Source organism: Excalfactoria chinensis, chromosome 3 (assembly GCF_039878825.1).
Source record: "Excalfactoria chinensis isolate bCotChi1 chromosome 3, bCotChi1.hap2, whole genome shotgun sequence".
Lineage (NCBI taxonomy): Eukaryota > Metazoa > Chordata > Aves > Galliformes > Phasianidae > Excalfactoria > Excalfactoria chinensis.
Genome location: NC_092827.1, coordinates 97,359,961 through 97,386,775, shown reverse-complemented (window position 1 = coordinate 97,386,775; position 26,815 = coordinate 97,359,961). Strand labels below are relative to the sequence as shown.

The window sequence follows — 26,815 nt, the reverse complement described above, 5'->3', positions numbered from 1 at the left end:
TTTCCTATCCACTTCTAAACTTCAGTTATGTGATCCTGCATGGGATGGGTGCTAATTGTTATGAAGAAACTTGTGTATCTAGACCCTCTGCTAATAACCCTGATTGTTATTATCATTGTTATGAATTATTTTGCTGTAGTTCAGAAAATGTTCTTAAGTAGAACTTTTGCTTTTTGTCTATGGAATCGGTTTCAGAGATATGGCTTCAGTTTTATTTCTTCATAGCTCAGATGTGTTTTTATGTAATTAGAGGTAATTGATCATTCATGAATTGAATTTAGAAAGCCCCTACTATTTTAGTAGGTGGATGGGATGCCATGTATCAATATGCCTACTATGAAGAGACAAGTGATGCATAGCACACTTGTAACAGCTATCAGTCATCTTCATGAACTACCAATAAATCAAATCTGAATTCAAAATGTGACCAGATTTCACTTTTTTGTTGCTCATTTCTATGCTAATGGTACAAACACCTGTTACTCATTTGGCAAAGATCACTCCAACTATGTAAGCCTCCTCAGTGGTCTCTGTATAGGTAGATCTGGAGCTTGGAGTGCAGCTCAGGTATGTTTGCTCTTGCAGGGCTTCCTCACTGACTTGGGGCTGCATTAGTACAGAGGCTTGGTAATAACTATTCCGTTGTAGCTAAAGCTGAGAAACCATGAGATTTCGGTTGTCATCTGCTATCTGTGATCCATTTTCAGAGGATTTTCTGCTCTCCCTTCTTCCAAGTACAGACTCCATGTGAAAGCAAAATAATAGCACACACATGCAAAGACTTTAGTATCTTGGCTGTACATTCAGTAAAGTTGAATTTCTGAATTGTTTTGAACAGGAGAGCTGCCTGCCTGGTGTATGAGAAAGTCTCCTTAGTTTCACTTCTCTAATAGAAATTGGTATTTTTCTTCATCAAACAGACACTTTTACACCCATACAACAGGGTTTTCTACTCACTCAAGTCAGCACATAGAAGAGGTTTTTTGTTGTCAAGCTTTGTAGCTTGAGTTAATTAGGTGGTACTTCCCATAGTAGGAGAGTTGAGCTGGTAAATGTTTTCACAGACTTTTGGGTGATGGCAAGGGGAAGGAGGGGAAAAGAACATCCTTCGCAATACATTTCTATGGTTCATTTGGTTTTTGGAGTGCTATGAAATTGTTGTATTTATGTGGTCAGTTTCCATATCCATAGCACTGCTGTTTTTGAGAAATTCAAAAGAAGATTACACCAGCCTGTTTTCACAGTTCAATAAAGTCAATAGGTTAATGTGCTAGCTGAAAGCATGCGAGTAACTGAAATCTTTTATCAATGATCAGCTCAAAACTATTGGTATTATACAGTAGCTTCTTCGTTCAATTGCTTCTTGTTTTATAAAGTCTACCGAAGTGTTGCTATGTTTTAAATGCAGCAAGAAGAGATAGGTTAGTTTTCTATAGAAGAGTTTACTTAAACTATTTCAGGTTGTTTTACAATATCACTTTTTATTTGTTTCTGTATTTGCACAGGAGTAACTAGTCGATAGCTTCCACTGGGTGGATTGTGTTTCTCTTAGGAATTGAATTATTATCTATAATATCAATATAAATACTCAAGGAGTGAAAACCTTGGTTTACAATATAGAGTTTTTAAAGTTGGTGGGTTTTTTTTTGTTTGTTTGTTTGTTTTTTTAATCGATTCCTTACAGTAGGGGAAGTCTATGAAGATGTGGATGAAGTATTTCATATGAAGTCATGGTAGTTGTACTCTCTGAAGCAGCGTTTTGGGCTATTTTGAGAGGAACTGAAAGGCTTGACATAGAGGGGAACCAAAGAGCAAGTCAGTGTGTGCCTGGTAGGAATAAGGGATTTGTGTCTCTGGAACAAATCAGGAGCATCCTGTGCTTGTAATCTGGACACAAATGATGGAAAAGAAATCAGCTGCATCACTGAGTGAAAGAAGTTTCCCTGTGAAGTGATTAAGCAGAGGGAATTGTGATTTTGGTTAGGTTTTTTTTTTTTTCCTCTTTTGTTTCTACAGTGTTATAGCTGTGCTTCAGTTATTTGAGGTCTAATTTGCAGTCTGTCTTTAGTTCTTGAGTAGCTATGGTGGTTCGCTAGCATATAGGTGCTGAATAAGTTGGATCTTAATTGAACGAAAGCCTTTTGAACACGCGGAGTTCTAGTAGAAAGATGCTACACTTTCATTATATACTCTTTATATAGGCAAAACCATGTATATTCATTTCATTGCAGGTAATTCCATTTATTTACAGTAATAGGCCAGATAATGATTTTTCAAGTTGCATTCTGTCTCATTTGAAATAATAGGAAGTATTGCTATGAAATGGCCTCTACCTTTTATAGCTGTCTGATATCCAGGGTCTACCCTCAGTGTATTAGTCAAGGGAAGGAGAAATGCACTACAGTTAAATTATGGGTTTGAATCTGCAGGTGGTGCTTGAATTCATGGTTGAAGACTGTAGAAATTAATTTTGCTAAAGCAAGAAACAACAGGACATTGAGTTACTATGCCGGCTTTAGATGTATGCTTCAAAAATTTTTTTGCTGCTCAGCATTATTCAGTAATCTTTAACTCAAATTGCAGGAAATATTTGAAATTCCATTCTAACAATATCCAACAGAGAATATTAAAGAAGCATTAAATTTCAAATGCCTGAGGGAAAGTGTTCTCTTGCAACACTGTGGGCATTTGGATCTCAATAGTATATGCAGTATTATGGTCTAATATTATGCTTTACTTGCTCTAAAATGAAAGCCCAATTTTAATTCTATCTCCAAAAACTAGGCATACTGCAGTGAAAAATAATTCATTTGAATGTTGGGTTGTTTTGTTTTTTTAATACATTGCAACTAAGCTTAAAGCTTTCTCGTATGAAACTGCCACGATGGCTTTTTGTCATCTCTTTCATTAAACCTTCCAATAGACTCTCAAAGACTTGATCCTAGAGCTTCCATTGCTAATTGATGAGTTGTAAGACCCCAAAGTTACCACAGAGGTTGTTTTTTATTAATTGTCTGCATTTTTTTCCTTTTCTTAAGACAAATATTTAGTATTTTATATTGCTTTGGTAAATGCATAAAATTCTAATTACACTTTTATGGTTTTTTTTAAGTTTAGTTTTAGACCTTATATTTGATAGCAAAACTGTTTGGAAAGTGAGTCTTCAGCTCACAAGATTCCTCAGAAAATGAGGAGAGTAATTCCAAAATGATTACAGAATCTCTAGCGTGTATTTCTTGTCCTGGGATCGGGTATCTCTGTGTTTGGCAGAGCAACAAAGTGCTACGTTGCTGTTTGAAACTGTATCTGTGCTCCTCGGAGAAATAGTGCAGTTCTGTTTTGTTTTGCTTTCACCTGTTGGTGACTTGTTTCTTGTTTCTGCTTTTGACTGAGGTAAACATGAAGAGTGTCCAGGAGCAGGTCAATATTTTAATAGTTCAAATCAATGCAGAGTTTCATGATAAGCTGTTTTATAAATAGGGCTGCCTGGGAAATTGTGGCAGTGTGACTTGCCTAACAAACCGGATGGGAGAGAGGGGGGTTTTTTTAAAGACTTAAGAGCTGCAGAAAGAATTTGAAAGAACAGTGATCTCCATGTGCCCTAAGATGCATGATAAATGCAGTTTAGTAAATGTTTTTGCCCTTTGTGATGTGGATATCAACTATAAGTATACGTGCATATAATGTATATGTGAATCTCATTGTAGCTGTGTGAGATATGAATTAATGAAACTTCATTCATGTTGCTGTTAGGCTGACTGCAATACTAGGCTAATTTCTTGGTGAATTAACTTCACTTTTCTGTAATGAAAGCTACTGGAATATTGCAGCCCTGCTCCTCTGTCACTGCTGGGAGTACTGGTGGGCACCAGCATGCCTGCTGGCACTCTGCTCATGGGCTCTGTCCCTTTTTGTGGGAGCTGAGGTCTGTTAAGGATGGTAGGCTGCTTTTTTCCATTGTAGCTGGTGTCAGACACTTCCAGCCATACTTCTGTGTGGACAAAGTGAGACCTTATATTGCAGATGTGATTGCCGTTGTATAAGGTATGAGAGAGGACTGTCTTTGAATTCGAATGCAAGGACATCCACCTTGGAGCAATAAAGCCTTTTTGCTATCTAACTTCACTATAATCACCAAACTCTTAAGAAATAAGCTTTTAGAGAATATTCTGTTTTGGAGGAAAGCTAAGTGGCTCTATAAATGTTGGGACCATCTCCCATGACTATTGGAAGGCTTGTAAAATGCATTGGAAATTACGCTAAATGAATAAGTCTATGTGGCCTTCAAAATCAGTCATATTATATGGCTTTATCTTCAGTTTTACAGTCAGAAAAAGGTTGTGTAGTTAATTTTCTTTGCTAATGGTGTTATTAAGTACATATTAAGTGATAGAATGATCGCATAAAGTTAAACAGGGGCAAATGTAAAACTTGATGTGTGTGAATGAAGCTATTTCCAATTTCTTATGTGAGCTATGTGTTTCAGTAGGCACTTACCTGCTCACTGTTTGCCTGAAGCAAGTGTGATGCAGTGAACTTCAGGAAGGTGCCCACCTTCTGCTTTTGTGGTGTCACTTGTCCTCTGAAGCAGAACAGTGAATGGACAGTCTTCTTGTGCCTGAAAGAGTTGTGTTCCTTCATAAACAGAATTAATATATCCACATTGAAACAAAATTCTATATGATGGAATGTCAGCAAATGAGGTACAGCTTGGGACAGAATTTAGGTGAGTGCTTGGATTGTTCATTAATGCTGTGTTGGCAGAGTTCTGTATGTGTTGGTAGTCTTGTTGACTTCACTAATTTCAGGTGGCTACAAAGGTCTTTTCCTGTGGAATTCAATGTAAGACTGGTACTAGCAAATTCATAACACAGTGCTGTTCATGAGGTATAATACAAAAGTCAGACTGATAATGAATCAGTAGCCATTTAATTGTAATAAATGCTTAGGCTGTAAGTGGAACTTATTTCTCAAGGGACTGTTTGATTTCAAAATAACTTGTTTGCTTGACATTTCATCAAAGGGAAATTAAATATTTAGATTGCATTAAGTTCCATCTGATCTTACTTCTCTGGCATGTGTCAGTGATGTTTAACTGTCACCTTCCTTCTTTTACCAGGGTCTTTTACTGTTTATTCTTTCTTTTTCTGAGAAGGCTTTTTTACATATGATAACCAAAATCCCCCGAGTGGTTTTTTGGGTCTCTCTGCTTTGCAGTATGTTGAGGTGCATCCATGTTCAGTGCATGGAAAATGAACTGCCCCTATGGAGGTACTGCTGTTTGAGTTTCAGAAGATAGGATGCTATGACTTTTAAAACTCTCCCATTGTGGATGAACAGCATGTAAATGTCTTTTCATAATTGAGCCCATGTGAGTTGGTTATTTTACCTTTATTTCCAACTTCATTTTTAAAGAAAATCTCTTTGCTGGGGTCTAATTAAAGTTATTGTCACGAAAGGAAATGCGCTATTTGGTGAATGGGGTGAGGAAGCAGAGGAGTGAAATTTCTGCATCTTTTTCTCATGTATATCATACTATCACATGATTCATGGATTAGTATGAGGGTACATAGCTGGCCTTCATTTGAAGAAACAAATAGTGATAATGGTGAAAATACTGCTGCCTCTCTTAATACATGAAGGTACTTGAAAAAGAAGCATCACACAGAGGTGTAACAGCAACCATAACTTTAAACTGAGCAAACCCGACTCAAAGATTCTTGGGGGAAAAAACCATCCACATATAAAAGTGAGAGAGCTCCTAATATTCAGTGTGCTGTAAAATACTTCTGTAAAACAAAGACCTGTAAAAAAAAAAAAAAAAAAAAGAAAAAAAGAAATCGCTTAACTTTGCTTCCCACAGCTGAAGCAATTTACTTGCTTTGTTTTGCATTGCCACTGCTGTGGAACATTGCATTTGCATGTATGAGTTAACTTAATCATTTCTTCTACAGCTATGGAAATGGAAAGAAAACAAATGTTGTAGCTAAGTAGATGGACCTGGCACTGCTCCAGTTTGAGAGAAAATCATTGCAAATTGCACCGAATGAATGTGTTTTTAACAGTAACTAATTAGTCTTTGAACAGCTTAAAAATGACAAATACGGTCTTCGTGGTGGAAGCCATTCTCTAAAATGTAAATGATAAAGAATTTCTTGGGAGTACATGGGTGTGCGGAGTTACAAACACAAGGGTGTTATAACTTTGGCTAGGTGTAAGTGCCCAAGTTTACATAAATCAGTCAGGGTGTATAACTGAGGTGTTGCAGTTTTGCATTTGTTTGATTTTCATGGCAGCTAAGGGTAGTGAGTAGTTGCTATCGTTTTGTGCTTGGTTGGATGGTGTTTCTCATTGTTGTAAAAATGATTTTTTTCTTTTGAACAAGAAATTTGCCTCTGTTTGGCCAATATTGTCAAGGCTTCCTTGCATAGCTGCCAGCAGTTACTGTCAAGTAATAGGTTGCTTGCACAGTGCCATTGTTTCTATTATTTTGCCACTTACCTTTGTTGTAAATTGGAGTCAAATGAGAAATGGGTTGCTAGGGAGAGTGGATCGAGCTGTGAAATGATTGATAATTAAAGGATATGCACAATGCAAAGAACAAGCTTGAAAGCCCTGAACACACCACTTGCAATTTTTGAAATTATCTGCCTGATTCCTTTCACTTTAATTTTTCCTTTTGTGTGATAGTAAGGTAGAAAGTCAGCCTGCTTTGAAAGCTCACATACTGTCTGCAGGGAAGGGAAGAGAAAAAGCATGTACCATTTTGATGGTTGTTGATAATTTGGGGCTGCCAAACCAATGCTATTCACCCTGACATCCTGTCTTTTCAGACAATGAAGTAATATATTGGGGTAATTAAAGACAATTGCTGGTAATAGCAGAAAATTGCTGTAATTGTTTTGTTTTCTAGATAACAAAGCAGATTTATGATTTTTGTGACCACATCTAAAGCCTTACTGCTAGAATTCTCAGAGAAACCATAAACAGTCATTACTTCATTATGCAGGGATAACAGTTTAACTGTGTTTTATTTAGAAATCAGGCAGGACAGGTTTCATCCTCACGTTAATCTGGTGCTACATATTAATCACAGGAGGATCTTTGTTCAAATAAATGTGCCTTATTTAAATGAGGTTATTTTTCAAGTGGACTGAAGGAATGAAGGGACAGAGATACAGTCTGATGCCCCCTTGCTCCCTGGTTTTTGAAGCTTGTTCATGTTTTGCCACATCTGTTGACTGCAGCTCATATGCACATCTTAAGTGATAATGAAAGCTTGGTGGTGGTTTCAGAAGTAGAGTTAAAATTAATCTTGGAGTGAAAGAAAAGCAGGCTTCCAAATGCTTCTGCCTTGCCTTGCTTTCATCAGATAACACAAAGCTTATTAGAAAACCTGCTCACTTGAATGCTGTTTTCTCGTGTTCTGGGACATCTACAGCTGTCTATAAATGAACGTTTCCTACAAAACTGGGAAGGCCTTTAATCTCAGAACATGTTTTAAAATCTGTTTTAAAATACATCTACATCTTCCTTTCCATGATTTCATTTGAAATCTTGATTCCGTGTGACACAGCCAAAGGGTAGACTGAATTTCCAGTAACCTTAGAAGTTGTGCAACTTTTCCTATACTGTTAGATTGCTATTCTGTTAGGCTTCTTGTTAATTATTACGGCTGAAAGGGTTCATCAGTGTAAATAGCAGATATTCTTACAAAGGACATTCATATCTATGCTTGTTGATCTTTGATGCTTTTATCAATTAAGAGATCCCACTTAGTGAAGTTAAATGCACAACAGATTGATAATTAATAGGGATAACACTGACATTGTTTGTACTAACTGTACCATGGCCAGTTTCTTTGTTATATCACTGATTTGTTCTTTCCCCAAGATTGCTGCAAGCTCTGACTGTCTAATTCTGGGGTTTGATTGTGATACAGCCTATTTTTAGAACATTTCTTTAGAAGCCTAAATATTCCTTTAAAAACCTGAATATTTTAGGTGATATCACAAATCTGTTTAAATTTAATTGCAGCTTTTTATTTAAGTCATTTTAACCAACTCCAGTTTTGCCTGTTAGCAAGGTCCTTTTTTTATCTGAAGAAACTAAAGGCAGAAGATGAGTAAATGGCTCAAGATTAGATGAATAATTATGTTAATGAACATGAAATAGTACCTGAAGAATCTAAAATTAGTGATATGGGAATATTGAGATTGTTTTCTAAATACTGAAGTTTGAGCTTGGCTTAAGGCATGCAGCATGGTTTGTGAGATGTTTGAGTGTTGCTCCCTGACTTAAGCTGTAGGCGATCACATTTTTAGGGTCTGAATTTGTTCGCCATTTCCCACATATACCTGGTATGTCTATGTGTGTGTATGCATGCCATTTGTAGCCTTTTGATCTCCAGGGATACTGCAGATCTCTGTCCTAATCAAGGAGCTGTGTTTGAAGTGTTAAGCGGTTTTCATTCCTGAGCTTCTGCTCCTGGTGAGGAAGCTGCTTCTCTGACCTCATCCCTCAAGTTTCCCGATGAGCTTTTGATGCAGATTTTTCAGCGGGTTAGCAGAAGTTGCCATTCATGGAGCTGAGTACTTGAATCTGGGTCTTGATAGTAAGTGACAGTACAACTAGAGTGGACATTGCTCAGCTTGTGTTTCTTTTGAGGTTGTGTGAGCACATATAGGGCCCGCTTGTGAAAGGCACATGGACAAGTAGCTATTCTTTGAGAAGTTTCTTACTAGGATAGAACATAATGCAGAAAACACTGGGAATGTTTATCATGGATGTCTAGTGCATTAACATCAAGATTCACTAGAGGGCCCAACTAGCATATAACCATTTTTGAAGGAGAAAAATGGATAATAAGCTGAAGGAACTTGTAAGAAATTGCAGAGAAATTAGGAGATGGAAGAGCTGACAGAAGCAAACAGGCTCAAAGTGGCACGGAATGTGGGGGAAGGTGATGGAGTGACAATGCATTCAACCTGAAAATGTAATCAGACAGGCATGTTCTCCTGCTGGAGAAGGGATTTAGCAACTTTGAACTTGAAATCATGTGATTTCTTCCTCCTCCTGGCTAGATTAATAAGGGGAGTGATGTTTTTAATACTGGTGTTTTAAGCATATATCATGCTTAACAAACCATTGCATGCTGTGTCAAGTTCTTTTTCACTATCAAGTCTGACTAAAAACCATTGCTATCTGTAGTCTAGCCTGCAGGTGACAAGAGATTTGCATCATTGTAATTAGGCACTCATCATACTGCAAAAAGATACCACTATCTTGAGGAATCATTGCATAAAACAACAACAACAAAAAAGCTGTGGGTTGTTTTGTTGTTGCTGTTGTTTGCTCATTTTGCTTTGTTTTAACTCCAGCTACTGCTGGGGAATGTGAGAGCAGAAATGAGCTCGACAAGGACTGAAACAGTTCCCTCAATATGGCAGCTGCTGGCCATTTCTCCCAAAGTTATTTTACTACTCCTAATCCTGCTGGACAACTTTGAGTGTTCTTGGGCCTTGCTTGGGTTTTACTGGTCCCACATTTTTGTGTGTCCCACTTCTCTTTGACTTTGAGAAATACATTAGAATTCATTATCCACACTTGAAGAAGAGCTATGAAATGAGTTATTGTTTGCCTTTTAGAATGGTAACTCCAGAGCATGCTTTTGTACGCAGAGCAAGTGATGAAAAAACGGTCTGCCTGGCAAAATCAGGATTGTGGTTGGAGATGCCAGAAATTGGGTATAAGGAACTTTATCCCTCTGGGGAAAGGCATATCCATACACCCCAAAATATATTTTTTCATGGCCACTCTTATAGCTGCATTGTATCGCTAATTAGGTTTTGTTCTCATTTTCTCCTACATTTTAGAAAAAGTGCAGAAAACATTCCTGAAATCCATTTGGCTGTCACCAGGTAGAGGTGCATTGCAGTTTTTACCTTTTATTTCAGGAAGAATGAGTTATTCTTCATTCTTTCTCACTGAAGATACATTACTTTATCTTATCACTCATCCATGCATCTTTCCTCAGCTTGGCTAACATTCCTTTTGATTATTAAGACATTAAATTGTTCAAAAGTGAATCAGCGACTGGCATTTATTGCCCAGTTGTATGTTTGCTGTGCAGTGGATTCTTGACATAACCGCAAAGTGTTTGAATTCAGGGTCCTAGAGCTGAAGTATTGATACTATAGTTTTCAAAAGTGAGGTGTAAGTGTGGATTTGCATGTTTATTTTAGGCAGAGGCAGTTGAAACGTGGTAATTTTCTTTGGGAAGGGACAGTAGGTGACTCACCCTATAGCAATTGTTGAGTTTTGAAGGATGAATGCTTTTAAAGAATATGTTGTATAATTTTATATTTAAGAAAATAATGAACATTGATGGTGTTAATGCTTACCAGGTTTGAGATGTTTGAAATCTATTTTCAGTACTAAAATAATTTGCCTTTGTACAGGGAGCAAATATTCATTCTGTTGGTCATGGAAACTATTGAGGTTAGGCTTTACATCAGTTTATCTGCAGTGCTAAAATATTAGAGTATTACAACACTGCATATTTAACACAAAGTGTTTTCCTACCTTGAAGTTATGAATGGGAGGCAGAGTTAACACTTAGCTCAGAGTAGAAGCTGTAATTTCCAGGTAGACAGTGGATGTTGTTATATTCAAAACAGTGTTGTTTTCCTTTTTAGATTACTTGACTTTGCTGTAAGCAAAAAGCCGCTGAGTAAGGGATAGCATTTTTCTCTGGTTAATTAAGAGACAACTTAAGTTGTCTGGTCATGCGGCCTGCTTTTCTGTTTCCTTGCATTTATTTTTGGAGCTTGGTGACCAGTTTCAGTGACAGGTAAGGCAGAGGTTTTAAAAGCTCCAAATGTGTGTGTTTTGTGAAAATCTAAGCCACCCAAGTTAGAGTTCCCTCCTCCAGCCTTCTCAACAGAAGGCTCCAAAAGGCTCAAGGACTTTCTTCAGTTTGGCCTCCAAGATCAATACTTAAATATGTATTTACTGATTGCTCAGAAACTCTGCAGTTCTGGACCAGCCATACTATGCTTCTTTGTGCTCAGCTGCAAAAAGTGACAGAGGAGAGAATGGAAAAAGAAACTGAAGGGCATGGATAGGAAGATGTGAACAAGCTGAACTGCATGTGTAAAGTATTTGGGAAACGTGAGGGAAATGCAAGGAGCCTTGTGTGGAGGTTTGGGATGATGATGAAGATGACACAGTAATGTCGGGCTTATAGATGATGACTCTGTAGGAAATCAAATGGGTTGCACTGTTGTTTTTAGTTAGTATTGTTTTTAGATTACAGCTGGTACCTACTGGGGCATCCAAGCACATAAAAAAGAAAATGTTAAGTACTGTGTAATTCATATTGCTAGTCTTTTCTTTTTAGTTTGGTTGCCTACTTACTCATCACAGGCGATGTTTCTGTGTTTTCTGCTGACAGAAAAATGCTTCTCTGTTCTTACATGTTTATATATTGCTTCATTTAAGGGAAAATGTTGGTGTTGCCTTTAGCAGAAATGATGTATGCATTTGCATTTCTGGAACACTTTCAGAGTTTCCCATTTACTTTTATCTTCTCCACAGAATGAGAATCTGTTTTCTAGTTTATCTTTTCTGAAGATCATGATAGACTGTTGATTAAATACTGTAATAAATTAACTTGTCGACTTCAGCCACGTTTCATGTTTGATATATCTGCATAACATTGAAGGTCTGTAGAAGATGTTAGAAATTAATTCAGGTTGTACATGGTAGAGAACAAAAGCTTTGTGTTGTTTTCTTTTTTTAACTTTTATTTCTAAAAGAAGTTGCGTGTCTTGTTCTAAAACCAGCTTTGGATTTCAATTGTTCAGGGGTTTATCCAGTGATTTACTAGGCACCTGACAGTGTGATAGTGAAAGTAATTCCCCACAAAGCTGAAAACTGTTATTTAAATTTACTCAATTTGTAAATTACATTTTTTTTTTTCAGCAGAGATATCTGACTTATTCCTCTCCTATGTGTCAGTGACCTCTTTTGTTTTCTGGCTGGAACACTTTAGTTCTTATCTTACTCTATTTTGTTATTCTAAACAGAACTAATGTTTTGGACACAGCAGCATTTTGAGCTGGAAATATTAGCCTAGTTAAAGATTTTATGTAAGAGACAGTCTTGATGATACACTTAACCCACTGTGTTCTTGTGAGCTTAAAATGTAGGAGCGAGAAAGTAATGGAAAAAGGCCAGGTGTTTGCACAAGAAGAAGATACCTATTTTTCATCTTTTGTGGCATTCTTCTTTTGGCATGATCCAGACAGTGTTGACCTGCTCAAAAGCTCTGCTGTTTCTATTTGTTTTGAACTGACAGGAAGAAACTTTTCTTTTTCTTTGGGCTTGCAAAAAAAAAAAAAGTTGTGATCGTGGCAAATATGTTCTTGTGGCTCTTGAAGTGGTTTAGGATAAACTTCGGATCACAGAGGGTACCGTACCTCCAAGGGATATCTGTCATCACCTTTACATTTGCATTGGGTTATGTGTAATGCATAGTCTTCAGAACAGTTGCTTACGTGTCTGTGCAATCAAGAGCAGATCACTCCTCTATAAAAACATGTAAGCATCTTATTTGTTTTTGCCAGTGAGGTGGTTACGTTATTCAGTTATCAAATCTCTGTTGCTTCTGTAGACTGCTGGATGATGCAATGCTCGGGGCTGCTCAGGCTGCAGCAGAGTGCCATCTTGGGGATCTTTCTGGCTTCTTTCTTGATGCCTTGCATTAAGGGAATTGATCTTGAACTTTGTACTAAGCAGTCTTTTCCACTTGTTTGATCGATACTTTGTGATACAGAATACTTGAGGAAAAAAACAGTATTTAAGTGTTAAGGCAGCTGCATTAAATAGAACCTGCTTAGTATCTTAAATGAGACTGAATTCTCAAAAAACACATTCAGTGGCTTCTTTAGAGAGATTTGTAGAGATACCCTTGAATAAATGCGGTGGCCTCTCAGAATAGGAATGGGTGGCATTTGGGGTTGGAGATGTAGGAGGAGCTGTTGCTCAGCTGAGCTTGGTCTGGCAAAGAGTGCCTTTTGTTGCCTGTGCTGATACATTGATCATTTGGACAGAGTCTGGTGCCCATGGAGCCAGGTACCCAGTATTCTTCCTACATTTGTGGTGTTAGAAGCACTGTGTGTTTAGGAAGAGCATTTTAGCGATTGTAATGTTTGGCACAATAGGGTTTTAATTTTAACTAATAAAACTTTTGATTTTAGAGGTCCTCGTACATCATGACAACAGTGGGGCAAACCAATGGCAACGTGGAAACAAACTGCCTAATTCTTTCTCTAAGAATATCTGGGTAACTTATCATCTTATTAACTATAAAAAATGAATATCAAATACTTCCACATATTTTTTGGAATTTATTCCACGTATTTCTTCCTTGAGAAGAAAACTAGGCCAGTTAAGCAAACTTTGTTTCTCCTAAGCAATAAACCAACTCCAGTCAAGCCACCTGTTTCTTCTCTTGTCAAGTCTTGGTCTGAGAGCTCAGAGAAAAAAATACCCAAGGAAATGTTTTTAAGGGTTCAAAGGATCGTGAATTGACTAGGGACAAACAACAGGCTTTGATTTATTTCCCCCCTCATCAGTTTGCTATATGTACAGTTAGATTTATGCACATTCAGGATTTGATAGATATTCAAAGATAACTTTTTCTTCTTGGTTTCTGCTAATTGGTAACAGATGCTGCAGTTCTACCAAAAACCAGACAATGAGTTTGTATGTGTGACTTAATAAAAGTTTTATAAGAGGAAAGGTAATGAGTCTTCTTCTATTCTCTGTCAGCCCCACTCTACCCCCTTGCCAAGCATTACCTTCCCCTTAGCCTAGGGCATTTTCCACATTCCTTCACCATATAAAGTTGATTACATGCCGCTGAACGCAATTTAAAGGATAGCTCAGGCCCAAGGAAGGAGGAGGATGGCTGATCCCTGGGAATGGGTTTGGAAGCTTGCCTATTTTCTCGAGGTAATTTCTGTGTCTTTTAAAAGCAGCAAGTCATTTTTTTTCTGTGTGTAGTTTTTTCCAGTTATCCTGAAGCATTCACCTCTTAAGTTTCATGATTGCCTTTGCCCACTGAAATTTAAAGGCCTCTTCCAATTGCGCTTTCTCTCCTGGTGGTGTTTTTTTCCCATGTGACTTCTTATTTTGTTGTTGTTTTTTTTTTGTTTGTTTGTTTGTTTTTGTTTTTTCTTTGAATTCAGATGCTTTTTCAAAAATAAGTACCCTTTTGCTTTTACTTTTTGGTCTGGATATACTATAAACTGTCGTAAGACCACACCTGAGTTCAGTGCTGAAGTGTTCATGAGGTGGGCTGAGAATTCTGCCTGTCTCTTTTGGAAGTGTGGTGTTCAAGATGAGTACAACAAAGGGTTAGAGAAGCATGTTGCTGAGAAATGGAAAATTTACACAGGTTGTTTTTACCATAATGTAGCATCCGGCTCTTCTGCTTGTTTCAAGTCTAACTGCTTAATTAAACGTGAACAAAATTGGTTTTGCACTGTTGCTGTCAGTCTGTTGGTAGTTGTCTTTAATGTAAGTGGTGTCTTACTGAAAACTAAAGAACATGGTGTGTATGGGAGTTTATGGCACTCCACTTACCACCTGCAGAGCTGCTCTGAAGGTGAGATGAGTTGACTGTCCTGAAATCAATATAGAGTCTCCAAAAGAGTGGGGGAGGTGCACCATTGTTAAAGAATAATGTTTCAAAACAATTTAATTACTTTTCTTCTTCTGATACCAAATAGCTGCTTCATCAAAGGCTGAAAGAATGCTTTCATACTAGTTTGTGTTTCAAGTGTTAGTGTTTATTGTTGGTGTTTTACCAGTTATGTAGCCCAAATTAGAATTACAACAAGCAACATCTTTTCAGGTTATGCTGCCAACACAAGAAATGTGGGTTTTTTTTTTTTTTTTTGGTTTTTTTTTTTTTTTTTTTTTTTTTCTGTCCTGGAAATTAACCTTCTCTTTTAATATTCAGTGGCATCCATTTATGGTATGATTTCTGAACTTGAACTTGACACTGAACTTGGAAGCAGAATAGAGCTTGTTCTTCCTTGGTTTCTCCATCATTTTTCTCAAATGTGATAGCATCCAAACTTGCTACTGGTGACTTCTAAGAAGTAAATGTGATGGTCTTGGTATGGTTTCCATTCTGAATGTCTTAAACAGAGCAAGTAAGCAGACAAACAAAACCTTCGCTAACAGTAGGCAATGACTAAAATGACTCACGGTAAGGATCTGCTCAGTAGGCTATTCTGTGGAAGCACATAAATGCATCAGAACTTTCAACACATTTAAAAATGTAATGCATGTTAAGAATTGAAAATCCACAGAAAATGTTACAGGTTTAAATAAATAAATAAATAAAAATGGAAAGAAGTAACAAAACAATTTTTTTTAATGGCATGAGGAAACTCTCAGTCCTTTACAAAGTAACGGGAATATTCTCTATTTTCCAGCATTTTAATTCTAAATGTTCTTAAGTCTCGTTAGGATTATTTTGAGAACAAATAAGCAATGTTATTCCTCATTTTTGATGATTCAGCTGGGCTCTGAGCAACCTAATCTAGCTGTAGATGCCCCTTTTTATTGCAGTGGATTTAGACTGGATGACCTTTAAAGGTCCCTTCCAACTCAAACCATTCTATGATTCTGTGGTTTTGTTTTTATTTCTGTGTTGGTTGTTTTTTTTCCCAGTATTAGTCTCTTATATTTCACACAGCTCCTCTGTCACTATTGTGAAAGAACATCTATAAGTTTTGGTAAGTTTTATAAAGTTGTGGTAGGGGTAGACCCCACTGTCCCTGAGGTAAGAGCCGCTGTTTATTGCAAACTCTTTACCCTTACAGTGGCAAAACAATCTTGGCGGTATTTGTTCTTCTAATTTTAAAACGTGAGGAATCTTTGCAACAGTTGTGCTGTTTTCCTCCAAAGTAAGATTTGAAGGGCTTTTTCAATCTGCTGATCTCTGTACTGTCTCTCTGTTCCACACATGCTTAGTAAGAAAAGGGAGGAGTTAAGCCTTACGTTCAGCTGACTTGAAGAAGAGATGTTTGCACTTACAGTGTGTGTTTATTGGCATGAGACAACATCTTGAATGTTTCCTATACCTGCTTACTTGCTGGCACATATACCAAGTTTTTTAAAATAAACAAATAATTCTATATGAAGTTTCTTTCACATACATTTTCAGTGATATTGGTATTCTTGCTCTTGAGTTCGTGTTGACGGTGTTAATGTAATAAATATAAATGGATGCTGAATACTGATAGTATTGGAATACATTTTAAAGACATCTTTTAGTTGTGAATGATGCTATTAAAATTGCATAAGAGTCAGTCTTTTGCTTAATTGATAGAACTTCCTATTGCATGGCCAACTAAGACACTTTGGGACTGGTTTAATTGTTATATGTTTGTTAGTTGTATTAGCAGTAGAGCTGTACTGCTATAGCGATATCAGTTTTAATCTTCTCTCTCTCTATTCTTGTTGGGCAAATAGTTATCTTAGGAGATTTGAAAATGGGAACTTCTCCACAAAACTATGTTTTGCATAAGTATAAAAGCATGTGTTTGTTTAAAAGCAAGAGATTTATAGCACTTGGTCTCCATATAAAAGCTGATTTATGAGACTTATATCAAGAACTGAACAGTATAAATGAGTGCTTTGAGGCTTATACCGAAAACAAGCAAAAATGTGCAGCCTACCTCTTTTGCCTATAAGAGGGTCAACATTGGGATCCATGATCCCTTTGATCTTTACATAAAACAGATGAAAATGCATAAATTGCTTCTAATCAGGGATGAATTAAAGGAAAATAGCCTCCCGGAGGACAAAGCACCCCAGGCACCCATCAGCAGCCTTACCAAATGACAGACCTGGAGGAGACTTCAAAGCTGCAAACACAACCAGTGCCAGCGAAATCCACCAAGAATCTATATGCTGTTTAAAAAAATTCCTATTTTCACAGTTTACAAGTGCCCAGAACTCTTCTCTTTAAGAAAAAAAAGTGACAGAAACCTGCTACAAGGACATACTTTTTAAGCTGCTGTATATTCTTATTCTTTTAGGGGAGTTGATAAAGGCAAGACATGCTTGTTTAATTTTGTGCAAAAATGTGTTTAGGCATGACAAGCATTGGTAATTTTTGTGTCAGGTAGGGTTTACTCAATTTGAGTGGCATGGTATTTTGAAGCTGAAGTCTGTTTTTAGTGGAGGCGGATCAGACGTTTATTGTAATTGCTTCCTTGGTTGTCATCCATGTTTGTCACAATGAACACAAACACAGTTAACATTCCTTGAGCTGCAGAAAAGTAAAGTGTAATGAAATGTAAGGCTTGATTCTGGAGACGAGGGAAGATTTGAGGTGTTAGTTTTATTAGATTGTAGTCTTTTTTTGTGGAAAGAAAAAAAAAAGATTACTTCTTTCCTCAAGCTAAATCAAGGTTCAGATCCTTGCTAGCTCATAACTTGCTTATACATTGGGTAAATGTTAATGCCAGTATTATTAAATTCACTTTCAAGGGAAAGTTAACTTTAGTATAAGAAATCTGCTTTTTGATTCTCATTCTGTTTGTGAATAGAGCCCTAAAACTGCATTTTGCTTTTTTAAGGATAAAGAAGAAACACAAAGGAATACTAAAATACAGTTTTTAGTAATGGCTGTTGCAATCCCTTGGGAATAAGGATTTCACCTGCCAACTGCAGGCTTTGCCTAGGTGTTGTGTACAGCATACCTTTTATTTCCAAGCCCACATATACATGAAAATCACTTAGGCATATATAAACAACAAATGATATGCCCAAATGTATAAGTACGTATGGAATTGTTCAGTGGACTGAGTGATTTGCTGTAGGTGAGGTCAGAAAGGTTGCCTAATTCCTTATTGTAAGAACTTAGTTACCTACGACTTTAATTGCTGTAACTGAAGTATGTGTTATGTGTTTGTCATAGGTTGGAAGAAGCAAGTAAAAAGATTTTGCCAGTCTGTCTAGGGGGAAAGGTAGGAAAAATGGCTGAGTGCTTTCTTTGGAATGTTTTACTCACATTCTGATGTCACTGATACCTCCATTCTTTGGAGTAGAAATATTAAATTTGGTTTTGAAAAACTAGATTTTACCTTACATTTGGTGAGTCTTTCAGGTTTGCTTTGCAAAGCATGTGTCCTTATTGAATACACTTGTCTCACTTCTGGGGCCGCTGAGTAGGCTGCATTTGAGCCTTCCTCACGCAGAGAGTGAACGGAGATTCACGCATCCAAGGGACTCAGATGGACTTTCTCCATAAAGACTGATCCTGACTAATCCTTTCTGTAGGCTCGAAGTCAGAGCAGGACGTCTGTTTTGTTCTGTCAGGTGAGATGAGAGCTGGAGGGAGAGGAAGGTGAAATCTGAAACTGAAGAATAATAAAATGTTTTGGATAAAACTCATGGTTTGCCCAGCAGCAAAACTTGAGCAAATACTGAGTGGTACTTCAGCAGCATACAAAGCCTTTGTACTTAGAGTCAGCTGTTCTCTTTGCCGAGTGCCTAGAAACACAGGTACAAATGGATACCACTAGGCAGCACAAGTTTTGCATGCATTTTATTTTAAGAAATAAAGGAGCTCAGTTTCTCAAATTCACTTTCTAGTTGCAAGAAAATTTGGCTATCTACTTTGCATTTCATATGTAGGTCTGTTTGGAAAGGAAAAATGATGTATGACCATCTGCTTTAAACAATCATCAGCATCAGACTCATCAAGCTTTTAATATCTTAAGGCTTTTCTGGAGATGGGAGTATGCATTAATCAACCAGAGAGAATACCAGGTTCTGTGCCTTCTAAACAAGGTCTTACAGGGGCATGATATGCCTCAGGGTTCTGGTTCACAATGCTGTATTGTTTGGTTGTTCTTCCTTTTCATATTTTGTTTGGAAATTGAATAGTGGCAATATCGCATGTAAGGCCTTTATCCCAGTGGGGATTTCAGCATAGCCCCTGCCATGCTTCCAAATTTTGCTGTGCAAACCCAAGCTTGTGTGACATTTAGTATGTCCAGTTTTGCCTTTTTTCTCTGTCCTCTTCTTCATCATCTTCACGAAGCATCTGTTACTTTTATGGCCTTTCAGTCCTCAGAGAGGGAGTAGCATGCAGAAGCTCATTTCCTCTTCCTACCATTAAGGAGAACAGAGAACAGGCAGAATGTCAATTCAGCCATTACCTGGACTTCAGCAAGACCTTTGACAGGGTCCCACCCCACATACTTGAATCTAAATTGGAGGAATATGAATCTGAAGGCTGAACTATTTGGTGGATAAGGAATCCATTGTATGGTCACAGCCAGAGGGCTGTGGAGGCTGGTAATGAGTGGTGTGTCCCTATGGTCTGTTATGGGACCAGTGCTCATCAAGATGTTTATGAATGACACAGACAGTGGGATTAAGTACACCCTCAGCAACTCTGCAGACAACACTAAGCTGAGTGGTGCAGTTGACACAACACCATGCAAAGGAGCCTGGGCAAACCTGAGAAGTTGGGACCACAATGAGATGCAGCGAGGCCAAGTGCAAGATGTTGTGCTCAGGTCAGGGCAATTCCCACTAAGTGTACAGGCTAGGAAAAGAACTCATTGAGAGCAGCAGTGTGGAGAAGGACTTGAGGGTTCTGGTGGGAAAAAAAAGTGGACATGAGCCAGCTCTGTGCACCTGTAGCCCAGAAGGCCACCAGTATCCTGGGCTGCATCAAAAGAGGGGTGGCCAGCAAGTTGAGGGAGGGGATTGTGCCCCTCTGCTCTGCCTTTGTGTGGCCCCATCTGGAGTACTGTGAGGTGGCTGTAGTTGTACCAGCTCCTGCTCTTAAACAAACAAGTTGAATTGTCCCAGATTGTTGTCTGGTATATTAATGTAAACTGTGTAATGTGACTGTCTTTCTTTTTTATTTATATGCCAGGTTGTAGTTTGTTATTTAAAAGCTCTTACCACTGCACCTGTAGTATTGCAGCACAGAGAAATGGGTAACAAATGAAAAGAAGTATAATAACAATAATCAAATAATTTCTGCCCTCTCATAGCTTTTAGTTAACATATATAGGTTTGCTTGGTGTCATTGCCTGTTCTCAACACCTGCTGTTCTACTGGGAAGGAAAAACAGAACCATTCTTGTTGTATTCTAAGGTATCCTCACATTTTGGAACAATTATGTTCCGCTATCTCCAATCTAAAACACTTTGTAGGTGTCAGTGCTTAATGTTATCTCTTTCATAAGGGTGCTGTTTCAAGAAGCATCTTTTTGGTGGCCTTGCCAGTTGACAAGGCTTTTGTTTTACGCTTGCATCACTACTATCATTGCACAGGTAAATTATTTGTAGAGGTACCTGATGTGCTTGTTCAGGAAACTGAACTAGTTTTAAATCACAGAACCATAGGGGTTGGAAGGGACCTTCAGATATCATGGAGTCTAACTCCCCTGCCAAAGCAGGTTCCCTACACCCGGTTGCACAGGTAGGTGTCCAGGTGGGTATTGGATATCTCCAGAGAAGGAGACTCCACAAGTCCCTGTTCCAGTGCTCCGTCTCCCTCACTGTAAAGAAGCTCTCCACAGCATTCTGAATTAACTGTTTAGATTGGGAAAGGTAGGTGGGATTGATGGGATGGGAATATTTCTGCAGTGCAAATTGTTCAGTGCTATAAGAAGGGCAGAGGATTTCTGAGCTGTTGATACACCGAAGGAGAAATCTTTCTACTGTGACTTGGGTTGCTGTAATGACCATTTAAGTACACAAAGATTTGAGGGTAGAGACCACCTCTGTGCTTTCTTTCATTAGCACTAAGCATTTCAAAACACACCTGTCACCAAAATAGTACATGAGAAGCATCGGCTGTGCCTGTAATAGAGAGAAGGTACCTACTGGGCATTGGAGATGCTTACTTGGACCCTTGTTCTACCTTCAGCTTCTGAAACAGTGTCAGCCTCAAGCAAAATGGGAAGGTTATTCTGAATCAAGGTTATTCTGAATCCCTGCATCTCTAGTGTGTGTTGGACTCAGCCCTGCAACATTTGAAGTTGTTTTAAAGAAGAAGTCCAGCAAAGCTCTAAGGAGCTGAGCCACTTTTGCTGAGATGTTATCTCATGGTGCACCTCCAGAAAAGGAAAGTCAACCTGGAGAAGGTATGTGTGTTTCAACTCACACGGATGGAGAGTTGTGAAGTAACTGAAAACTTTAAGTAAACATAGAAAATTGGTCGGGTGGTTTGACATTTGTAAATAGCAAGGCTACCAGCCTGCCTGTAACAATAAACTGCAAGCTTGGGCACCAGGTGATGCATTTTTCTGATATGATAGCACCCACCTTTAATCTTTTAAGTAAACATTTTTTTTTTCAAGACGTGAGTTTTTACTGGATATTTAATTTCTTTGAAAACAACGTAAAATACATAGAGTTTAATTTCCTCTCATCCAAGCAGCTTACGTCTGCTTTACAGACAATTGTATTGACTTTAATCACAGAACAGGTCTTCCCACAGAGGATGAATGTTTCTCTTACATGAATCACAGAATAACAGAATGACCCGGGTTGGAAGGGACCTCAAGGATCATGAAGCTCCAACCCCCCTGCCTGGCAGGGCCACCAAACTTCCATGTTTACTAGATCAGGTTGCCCAGGGCCCCATCCAACCTGGCCTTGAGCACCTCCAGGGATGGGGCATCCACAGCCTCCCTGGGCAGCCTGTTCCAGGGCCTCACCACTCTCCTAGTAAAGAACTTCCCCCTAACATCCCACCTAAATCTTCCCTCTTTCAACTTAAATCCATTTCCCCTTGTCCTGCTATTGGCCCTTTCAAAGAGTTTATTCCCCTCCTCATTATAGATAGGTTCCCTTCAGGTACTGAGAGGCTGCATTGAGGTCACCCCGCAGCCTTCTTTTCTCCATGCTGAACAAGCCCAGCTCCCTCAGCCTGTCTTCATAGGGGAGGTGCTCCAGCCCCCTGACCATCTTGGTTGCCCTCCTCTGGACCCTTTCCAACAGCTCTCTGTCTTTAATGAAAATGAACATGAAAACCGACTGGAAATTAAAATAGGAATATACTTGCAGAGGTCGTGTGTAGGCAGTTCAGTTATAAATGCAAACTGGTAGAAAAGCAGATGAATCGCGTTTGAAGAGGAAATGTGCCGTATTTAAAATTGCGTTTTTCATCGGCCGTGATTGAGAGGAACGTAGTTGAAGTCGGCTTAAAGATCGAGAAGTTGGTGTTTTAAACGCTAGGTGGTGCCATTGTGTAAAGTTGTATTCCGGTGTGTTTCTGACATCAGTGAAGGTGAATACAGTGTTTGGAAAACTCGTGAGTGATAGGGACAGACAAATTAACGGCTTCAAAGGAAAGACTTGTAACTTGGGATGGAGGGTCTTGTAACATGCAGGTGGAGAAGAAATATCTTGGGAAAGAAAACTGGATGGTAAATTGTGTTATTTTCACTTTAAGTCTCCCTGAAAGTTTTTGCCCCCCCTTTTTTTTAATCCCCCCTTGTTATTTTTTTTTCTTCTTTCCCAAAAAGGAATAGAGAACCTGACTCATACTGTGTGAATCTAGGTGACATCTCCTAGCAGCTTCATATTATGGATATACCAAAACAAGCTTCCCTTGTGTTACTTCAAATACACCCTAAAATGCCTTAGGATGAAAGCAATCATCTGTAATACAATATCTGTGGCTCATTGTTGATTGGTTCAAAACATGAAATATAGCTTTTTTTGGTTGGTTTGGGGCTTTTTTGTTATTGGTTTTTGGTTTTTTTTATGGAGCAGTCAGTGTGTTTCCTTCGGTGTCTGCCTTCACCAAAATCCTGCATTCCTTGTCTAATCCTGAGATATTAAAATAATTAAGTGGGATAGTCAGGGTTTCACTTAATTAAGCATAATTGAGGTTTGGGATACTTTGATATTAAAATTTAACAAAGAAAGCATAAAAAATGGCTTTGCTGAGCATATGCAGCATTACTTATATAGTATAGTTATATACTATATTATATATATCTATATACTTATATAGTATATAGATACTGCTGCCTGTTTTAAGGAGTGAATGGGGAGCTTGCTTGCCTAAGGACAGTTAGTCTGACCTGCTAACAACTTGTTCAGCCTGCTAGTCTTTATCAGAGAGTGTGCAACTCTGTTTATTAGACCTATGTGAAAAGTTAGCTCTGACCAAAGTAATCATTGTAGTTTTAAAGACATGAAGATTTGGTTACATCAGTGTTTATTCTTTTGGATGAAGTGGTCAAAAGAAAATCCAAGTTCTGCAAGAGCCGTTCAGATATTTTTGCTGTATGTAAATGAAATATTATTTATTGGTAGGGGAAACGCAAATTTATTCAGCAAATGCTGCAGAGTGATTGTTCCTATTGAGTCACATAAAATACGATTTCATATACTTCATTATTTAAATATATGAGGTCCTAATAACAATTTATGTGACCTAGAAAAACACCAAAGGGTTGGCATCAATTTTTAAATTACTTCTTTCTTTCCAACCAAGAACCTTGTTCTGTAATAATATCTTACACACAGGGTTGCTTTATTATAGATGTTGCATGTACTTTAACTGCTGTGCAAAGCACCTCTCCCATGTAATTACACAAACATATTCTTAATTAATATGACTTGTGTTAGCGTGATCGAGCAATGGAATATTTTTTAGGTGTGTTTTGCAATTCTAAAAGAAGGCTGACAAATGAGGAATGTGGTTACTAAATATCACTGATCTCATGAAGAAATCCTTGTAAAGGATGAAGGCCAGGACACTAACATAAACTTCATTGCAATCAGTTGCCTTAAAATACCCTAGAACATCTGCTGATGTAGGAATTGCAGTATCCTGATCCTAAAGGATCTGTTTAGAAAAGTGTTGTCAGATATGAAGGGCACTTGGGGAACTGGAATAGTTAGTTTACTTTATCTGTAGCTTGACTGTATCCAATTGAAATACCTCTGCATACCTACATGCTCAAATAACATTTTCTGTGTTTCCTACTTCTGTGATTTAATCACAGAATATACTGGAGATAGGGCTTGTACAGTATTATGGTGCTCTGTTCCATGGTTTGATTCAGTTGTTGTTTTAAATGTTTGTGCATTTTTCTGTATGCCAATGCCTGGAATCCTTGCAGGAATTTTAGCTTGGAAATGGACATGATTCCTCTCCCTGTGTCCATTAATTCTATTGCTCCATTTTGAACTGCAGCAAGGCAGGAAAGTGTATATATCATGATCAAGGTAATCATTAATGCAAATAAGTTTGTGCACGTGCATGTGTAGTCATGTAGAGAGATGGTTTTGGCTCTGTGATTTCATAAAGCTTTTGAAGTTGTGGCCATGCAGCTAATGAAGGAGGAGGAGTGGGTAGATAAATAGAGTAGTTACTTCCCCAGGATATTTAGCTGAAGCAGCTGGATTTGGTAGAGTGCCACTTTGAAGAATAGATCAACTGGCTGCATATAGGGTAGTAGCTGGGTAATGATGCACAACTTGGTGACCAGTGGTAGAAGCAAGAATACAGCAAGACCTAGGCTGCTATCTCCACAAACTCAGCAGAGCTGCCACAATATATAGATAGGGGAGTCCTTGACAGTGCCAGTAGGCGTTTTGCCATCACTATCTGGAAGCTCGTTATGCTTACTTGGTGCCAGTCAGTTGCAAGCTAGTTGAATATTGAGAAATCATCTGTTGGGACTGTTGGAAATTTCTGATGCTTTTAGGGAGGAGGCTGATATGAAAGTGCAGCAGTTTCATAAATAGAGTGCTCAGCCTCTCTCCTTTCCCATTACCCAATGTAAACAAAAATGTTTTGCAGGAAAGAATACCTTATAGGATGCTACAAGCAAGCTGTGTCACATGTGGACAAACAGACTTGAGCCCTCCAAGCTGCTTCTGCCAAACATTTCAATTAGGGGAACTGATCAGAGAAGAGCAGATGACACAACTTAGTCACAACGAATAAACCCCTGCATGGTGTCTTGAGTATGTTATCCTCAGGCAAGTTCAGAACACCACTGGATGAACCAAGATGAGGTAGCTGTGCTGCTGTTTTCCAGGATGGTGTCTTTCTCTGGGGGATGCAGCAGTGAAAAGAGGACATTAATCACTAATAGTTTGGAAGGACTTGCTGGACCTGCAGGAGGCATGCTGAAGTCACACTTTGTCTTTGCTTTTTATTCTCTCATAATTTGTACAAGTGAGGAAGACACGGTCGCTGCAAAGGCTGTTTCTCAGCGTACTGGAAAAAGTCATGTCTGGTGACCTTTCAGTGCATTAAAGAGGGAGGTTTCAGCATGTCAGTGAAGTCCTGGAGCTGTGGAGAACATACAGGTATGGGAAGGAGACCTACTCGGCTGTGAAGCGGTGCAATGAGGTATGAAATGTGCCAAAAAGCCTAAAGAATGGGTAGAAATGTGTCTGTGTAAAGCCAGGAAACCAACAAACATCCTCTATAAAATTCTTCCTTTTCTAATAAAGATTATCGAAGGTGACATAAAACTTGAAAAATTCAGTACAATCAGAGTCTGAGAACATCACTTTGCGGAGGTCAGCTTAACTGCCCTATCTGCTTGAATGTCTTTTTTTCAGACAAACCCTGTGTTCTGGTGGTTGCCCTTCTTCCTAGATGTGTGGCTCCACTAGAGCCGCACTCATTTGCTTGAGTTTTCCCATGACTGCTCAATAATAGTACAGAGGGAAACCCACAGAGAATTAATCCAGTCATGGTTGTGCTAATTTGCAAAGAAGCTAGTGAAAATAAGGGGAGTTTGTAATAAATGCAATATAAAACCTGTTTACATGACTGATTCTTCTCCCCACCCCCATCAGCCTGGCCTTACCTCATTCCAGATTCCCGAGTTCTAGCTGAAAGCATTTCTGTGGGGAATGCTACCAGGAAAATTCCCTTTTTTATCTTGGCTATGAAAGGCTTGTATGAATAACCTTTCAGTGGAAAGAGAGAATCAGCCTAAATGTGTCGCTACTGAAAAAGGATGGGTTTATAGTCAGTAGTTTAGTGTTTTTAAGAGGGCTATACATTTAATCTTTGATCTAGAAATGATTTTAAGAGTCTGCACATAAGCCAAAAGAAGTTCTGTCTAAATGTCTAATCTTCAGCTCCAGGTATAACCAGAAGGATGGTAGTCTTCTTGGAGGGATTTTTCATGACTTCACTGCTTCTTCTATATTCATTTAGCTGGTATGTTATTTTCAGAGAAAAGAAGTTGGTATTTCAGTACTGTGGTTGGACTTGATGATCTTTGAGGTCTTTTCCAACCTAGGTAATTCTATGATTCTATACTGTGTTTAGGGATGAAGTAGACTGCCCTCTTAGAGCTTACAGTGCCAACAATCTATTTGGCTGTTTCTAGGAATGATGCAGACAGCATTAGACCTGGCTTCTTCCAGAGAGTCTGATCTCTGGGAGTTCTCGTTTTAAGATAAATCTTTATGTATGAACGGAATGTTAATGAGGATGTATTTCCCACATTTTAGCAAATGGATATGGTTTGATCGGTGATCACCTCTGAAATGCATCAGAAGCCTGGAAGAGGTTCAGTATACTAAAACGTCAGCATCATGCATCAACCCATGCATCGTGTATTTACTGTGAGAGAAATCCAACTCAATATATATATATATGTGTTATCTTTGTATAATGCACAATTAACTAAACTTGGTCTTTATGCAGTAAACATGCACTTTAAGTAATCTTCTCACAGAGAATAACGCAGACATTACACCCATTCTGA

At 38.3% G+C, this 26,815-nt stretch overlaps 1 protein-coding gene across 8 annotated transcripts in view; it reads left to right on the top strand.

The window, feature by feature from the left end:
• Positions 1–26,815, top strand: part of WDPCP (WD repeat containing planar cell polarity effector) — a 139,170-nt gene that overhangs the window by 6,299 nt on the left and 106,056 nt on the right. The window contains exons 3-4 of one of the 8 annotated variants that reach the window (XM_072332475.1): positions 24,880–25,097; positions 25,262–25,394. The exons of 5 other annotated variants lie outside the window; for them this stretch is intronic. The gene's annotated coding sequence lies outside the window, so the exon portion shown is untranslated. Of the gene's footprint in view, positions 1–18,007; positions 18,057–24,879; positions 25,395–26,815 lie in introns of all 8 variants that reach the window. 2 more of the 8 variants (XM_072332476.1, XM_072332479.1) reach the window with 2 other exon arrangements.